The following is a 6,861-nucleotide window of genomic DNA, read 5'->3' on the forward strand; positions in this document are numbered from 1 at the left end:
GTTATCTAAAGAGCTCGGAATCACAAGAAGAGAGATAATTTTAAAAGCAATAGGCCTTCCCCTGGAGAACTAGTTCTCTGTGCAAAACCACATTCCTGTGCTCCAGAATGAAGCCTGCATATTGCAAACATTTCGCAGTGTGCTATTATGGGTCTTGGGCAAGAAATCTGCTACAAATCACAATTATGCAGCAAAAGTCAATCTCTGGAACATTGTTAGATATTACTCATGTGCACCTGAAAGTATTACCAAAATAAAAATGAATATTATTTGGACTTCAATTTCAGTCAGCTTTTTGATTCGAGGCTGTGATGGAGGAGGAGTTAGTACAACTTACAGCAGCAGATTATTTACTTATATACCAAAATTGCATTGGAGTTGGAGGTATGCAGAGTTATTTCAAGGAGATGCCTGAGCGGTGTTTACTACAGTCAGTGTGTATGTAGAATCATTTGTAATGCATGAAAACCCCTTTAACTTTAGCTCTTTTAAAAATATATATTTGTTGTTAGCTTTGGAGGAGAAAGCTCTGCTCTCTAATATACTGTATATCTCTCTTCCCCATTCTGCAGTTTATATTAAAGAGTTTCATTCTATAGCACTTTTTAACTAAAGCAGTTTTCTGATAGATTTGCTATCATCTGAGAAATAATTTTTAAATAGGAGATGTAGAATGTCAAGATAAATCCATTTCTTGTCCTTCTAAAGAAGTATTTTTCTGGAGCAAACAGCTTAAAAGCCATTAAAGAAAACAATTTCTTTCAAACTTTTCCTATTCATTATTAAAATGAAGGCCAAGCTATTTCTGAAGGGAAAGGAATGCAGGTATGCTAGCAGGCTTTATGACATCACAGAAGTTCAGCAAAACTGGGGATATTTACAGATTTGAAAATTTTCATTTGCTTTTTACTAGCATCCCCAGATAGAGCAATTGGAAATACACTATGGAAAAACAACAAGGTTATATTTCTCAGTTCTTGGAAATTTTTTTGAAAATAAGAACAACAGCAGAATTGCATACAAGTCCTGTATGAGAAAGTAGTAGAAGATATAATTATGACTCAACAAATGAATGGAAAGTAGACATAAGAGAGATGAGATGGAAACTGCTTAACAGAGTGAAAAGAATTATGTTACTGAAGCGTACGCAGTTAAACAATGGGAAGTGTGAGAAAGGTAGCCTAGTGGAATGATGAAGTAAAAGACCCTGTGAGTATGGAAAAAATGGGGAAAAAAGAGAAGGATTATTGAAAAAACTAAGGATAAGGGAAATACATTGTATGATGTCTTTAAAGGGAAAGAATTAGCATAAAGAATGTAGTAAAAAACGAAGGAACGGTTAAGATTTAAAAAGGAAGGTAAACGTGGACTGAGTTTGATAGAAGTCACTGTTTTGAAAGTGGATAAAGAAAGCTAAACAAGAAGTCTTCATCAGAGTGAAATTAAAAATAAAACTGATGAAACGTTTGGGTTGAAACTGAAGTAAGAGAATACTAGAAGCACCGTATAAGGCAGGTGTATGGGAATGATAGTGATATGTTGAAGAGTGGAACTGAAATGAATATTACAACTGCTAATATTCAACAAAAACTAATGAAAAGGAAGCCATAAATACAGTGAGAATGTTGTAAGATGCTAAGGTTGCAGGTGTGGATGGTGTAACTGGAGAAATGTTAAAAGCCAGATGAAGTTTCCTTATGTGGTGGCTGTGTGATTTGTTTAAATGTGTGTGTAGACTGCATCTCTACTCGACAATTGGAAGAATATCATTGCTCCCCTATATTAAGGGAAAGGTAAGCAGCAGTATTGCGACCGAAACTCTCCCCACGACCCGAGTTCGATCCCACTGGAAGCTGGATTCTCGGGTAGCCGGCTCAGGGTCCACTCAGCCTTCCATCCTTCCAAGGTCGGTAAAATGAGTAGCCAGCTCGCCGGGGAAGGTGGCAACTGGGAAAGGCAATGGCAGACCACCCTGCTATAGCCTGCCAAGAAAATGTCGTGAAAGCGGTGTCCCCCTAAAGGGTCAGACATGACTCGGTGCTTGCACAGGGGACCTTTCATCACCTTTCACACAGCAAGAGTGAATGCAAAAAGTAAGGGAGAATTACTTTATTAAAGATACCCGGGAAGAATTGACTGAAAGGCTTACATGAGCAAACATTGGCAAGTGGGCTGTAACTTTACCCTGGGCAGTAAAGGAGGTTCATACTCCATTTTTGGTCTTCTGCAGTTAAGCACCACTGTAGATTCAAAGTTTTTTTTTTCAGTTCCTTTCTGATGCATAGCCAGACCTAATTCCTGTGCCCTACTCTAATTAAATCTAAAAACATCCGTATGCTTTTTTCCCCTTACTCTCCCTGTGCTAATTTGTTCATTCCTTGGGCTAGATACCTTTTTCTCATTTCCTTTGTAGCACTAGGCAGATGAAGGACATTTCATAAGTTCTGAACTGGGGAGGGCTGGAGTGCCTTCTCATGATGTACAAAGGTGGACTCTTGCAATTCATGTAAAAACTGCTAAATTTGTATGGTTCAGTACAGGTCTGATATTAATTTTTAAGCACAGAGTATACCCTGCCCAAATCTGGACAGATATAGATTCACGTTCTTCCTTATAATAAAGTGTGATTCTACTTCCACTGAACTGTGTGGCACTTCAAACTTTAATATAATGCATACATCTCCATGACTGCCAAGACGTTTAATGCATTTTGCTGTCTCTTTCACATTTCAACCTCAAAGTTCCCATTTTTTCCTTCCACTCCAGCAGGCTTGGGATGTGAAGAGTCATCCAGGCAAATATTTAATGTTTGTACAGCGAAAAGCAGGTAAGTGGATGCTCACCATGGCTGGATTTCATTTGCTGCTCTGGATTCCGCATTTAACAATCAGAGAATAACAGAAGGCTAATACGTCCCTTTGTTTCAGTGTGGAAAGGATTTCAAATTTTATTAAGAAATAAGCCACGCTCAAAGACACTATGAGGTTTAAATGCTTCAAATTGTCTTCTCAATATCTGAAGGATGAACTTTATGCAGAACACCATGAATCCAGCACTTTACCAGCAAGAAGGTGAAAAAGCATGGAGTAGCATTTGCCAGTCTTGTGCTGAAAATGTATGTTGACAGCAGAAAACTAAGAGAGTTCTGGATCCTAACCTGCCACCGATTCAATCTCCATCATATCCAACATCAAAAAGAGCTAGTCCTGAGGGCTGGGAAGGCCGAGGCAGATACAGATCCAAAACAATATTGGATCCCACCGATTTCTGGTTTCAGAGAGAAATCTGAAGCACTCCTGTTTAATACCATGTCATCCTGTGGAAACTCCATTTTTAAAAGGCATTTGTCATAGTATCATTTCAGAATAGCTTATTACAAATTTGCCACAAACTGTTTTTCTGCTCCCATGAGGGGGAGATGGGCAGTGAATAAATTTATAAAATAAAAATAAACAAACAAAATATTAACAAAATAAGTTATTTTTCCTCCAAAAGTTTCTCCTTCCCCTCCTGTAGGTGAGACCAGGCATATGGAACTGCCCACTGCTAAACTGTAATCTTAAGTACCCTTAAACCAGTCATATTAACTGGAGAAATTAGTTCAGACTCTGGAAGGCGTCTGATTTTCCACTGTTAAGATCCTAAGATTCTCACATTAACCCACCAACCTGCAACCTTCCCTACTGATGTTCTGGGGAAGCTGGCAGGAAAGGTTGCAAACGGTGATCATGTGATTGCAGGGAGCTTGGCAACTGGTTCTAACTGCAAAAGAGTCCAGATCATGATCACGCGACCATGGGGTGTGTGTGTGTGCTGGGACAGATGTAACTCCGAGGACGTCATAACCACCGTTTGTTCAGCACCTTTGTAACTGCAGTCACTGAATGAATGGTCCTAAGTTGAGGACTATGTACTTGTGTTAAATCTTCTAGATCTTCTGGTAAAGGCTATCTGGAATGACAGAGACATAACATGGGAGAAACCAGGCTGCCCCAAATACCAGGAAACCACCATCTTATATAGCATCTTTCATGGTTATCAGAATCCAATCCCATTTGGGCACTGAGCAAATGGTCTTCCATTCAGTCTACAAAGCACCACCTTGACATTTGATGTAAGAAAACCTATGCTGTATTCATCCGGGAGTGGGGGGAGGGGGCGGTGAACTCCCCCCAATAATCCTGTTCTGGACAAACCAAATGTTTAAAACAGATAATTGCATCTTCAATCAGTATTTTAAAAATGAGCTAACGATCATTCCAGAATAATTTATTTTACTGTTTGATTTTCATAGCTGCTGTAAAACCAAACCCACAATAGTCATATATATAATTTTCTCCTCCTGAATTCAAGACTCCAGTCAGAATAGCTGTTAACTTGAGCCCGTCAAGTATTGACTTTTTTCCTACTATGTTATCTCATCCCATCTCAAATCCATAGTTTAATATAGCTGTTATGTTCTCTGGCTGTGGAAATGGCTCCCCTCAGTGTTGCACTCCTGTTCTTCCTGGATGAGCAGTCTTTGCCAAGCACTGACGCTGGGCCAGACCACGTGACGCATCCAGGCACTGGGGGCTTGCCTCCTGTAGCTATTTTGCTTGCTGCAATGACCCCTGCAATAGTTTTAATCCACCCCAAGTGCTACCCAACAACCTGGCCAGGGTTACGGTCCTCTTGCTTAGTGCCACCTTCTACCTCTTCCAAGGCAGCTGCTCCAAGGCTTCTTCCTGGAACAGGCATCATGCTGTGTCATGGAGCTGGGCCTCCACATCCACTTCAGGCAGCCCAAGCACTGCACCTCTTGTACCTATTGGTTATATCCTGCCTTTCATTCAGCTCAGGGTGGCACCCGTAGTGCTTTCTCCTCCTGTTTTTCCCCCAACACATCTCATGACAGGCCAGGCTGTTCTGGCTGCTGGAACAGGTATGGATCTGCAGCACCAGGACCCAGAATGACGACTCCAGGAAGCCCGTAACAGCCAACCCTGGAAGAGGCAGACGCGAGTCAAGGCAAAAGCACCTTGATGCTGGCTGGGATACTTTGTGCTGCATTCCAGAGCAGGTTGAGACTGATGCAGCAGCAGCTGCTGCAGCAAATGCAAAAGCTGTCCAAGCATCCAACCCCAGGAATGAATACTGACAGCAATCCAGTTTTGGGCTTTGCATATGCACAATCCCTGCCAGACCATGCGCCTGCTCTGCCTAGACAAACCAAATTTGAGCTTACCCCTAACCCTGTTGGAGCAGTCTGACATTTCACATATATTCATTTATTATTTTAGACAGTCATAGAACCAACCTTTTTGAGAATTCCTGGCTTAATTCCTCGAAGGACCCTGGCTACTAGGTCATGTATGGATAGGTAATCAATACATTCCCATTCCTCTCTTAACATCTTCTTGTATAGTAAGCCAAGGGTATAAAATGAAAATATTCAGCTCCTTCCAAACAGTAACTCTTTAGTCCCCAAGTTGATCTCATTTTACTTGATTAGAAGTACAATCAGAACATATCACCTCAGAAGTCAGCCTGCTGAATTCAACACATATTCTAGCCTGGTAACTCAGTTTGGATTACAGCCTCATTTCTAATTATTAGGCTACCATCAGCTAGGAGAACAGAGCTTAGTAAGAAAAATTCTGGAAATATTAGTCTTTTCCAGAACTCTTTAGCTTAATAGCCATTTTTAAAAGTAAAATTCCACTAAACATTTTATTCTTTGAAAATACTTTGGGTAACATTAACTAAACCAGGATGTCTTAGTTTTCTGGCTAGCTTGCAATTTAAAAAAAATGGTAAAAGTACTATTTACATTCTTTCCAAATGTTTCCTCTTGTTTGTGGCCAGTTACATAATGAACTCTTCTAATTTGCCCTTTATCAACATACTGCACTTCAGATATGCTCAGACCAACTACAATAACCCAGCCAACTTTGATTATGCTGGCTGGGGATTGTGGGACAGAGAACTGCCCTTCACATGCATTAGACTAAATTCTAATTCACCTCAACAGTGAAATCATCAGGCCCATGTCTCCGGCTCTAAAAGCAGCACTTTCTAGATCTCACCTATCAAAGTTTTTAACATATACCTTAATTTTTAAATAGTGATCCAGGTAAAGTTCACTTCCACATTTAATTTCTGCTATGTCCGAGTGTTCTTACTAGCATAAAAACTTGAAATTAAAATTGCAAAGCTAAGAATTTGAAAAACAGACTTTATGAACATTTAAAGTATTTCATTTTATTAAACTGTTAAGGCTTCCCTAACAATCTGTCAATATCTCATATCAAGATACACAATTTTTCCAACTAGAATCAATCACACTGTAAGAAAACTATTCTACTTTTCATGAGGCATTTGCAGCTATACTGTAAATAAAATCAACAGACCTATTTCTTCGCCAAATGGCTGAAGATTTGACAGTTTTTTTGAGAGATCCTATTTGCATAATAAACTTTTATTTTAAGATAAAAATAGCTAACTTTTGTTAATGACCAAATTAAAAATGAAATACATCATATTCCTTAAAATTTAGAGAGAAATACATTTAACTTGTAACATTTAAGCAAAATCCATGTCCTTACTTCTTGGATTTGAAGTATGAAGTAGCACTGTTACGCGCTGAGCAAGAGCAAACTCAAATGTTATAATGAAGTCTTTTTTTTCCCGCTCCGAATTTTCAATGAACACTCTAATAGCTAGACCTCCATCTTGTGGCAGAATACATTACTGAAACATGTAAATCACAACAGAAATCTTTGGCATTTCTAACTCTTACTGGCCTTAAAACAGTTTTGATCTCCGGCTGGTACTTCAATACCGTTTGGAAAAAACTGAAGTGTATAGCTGAATATCCCT

The sequence above is a fragment of the Candoia aspera genome, chromosome 2 (genome assembly GCF_035149785.1).
Source record: "Candoia aspera isolate rCanAsp1 chromosome 2, rCanAsp1.hap2, whole genome shotgun sequence".
In the NCBI taxonomy this organism is placed as follows: Eukaryota; Metazoa; Chordata; class Lepidosauria; order Squamata; family Boidae; genus Candoia; species Candoia aspera.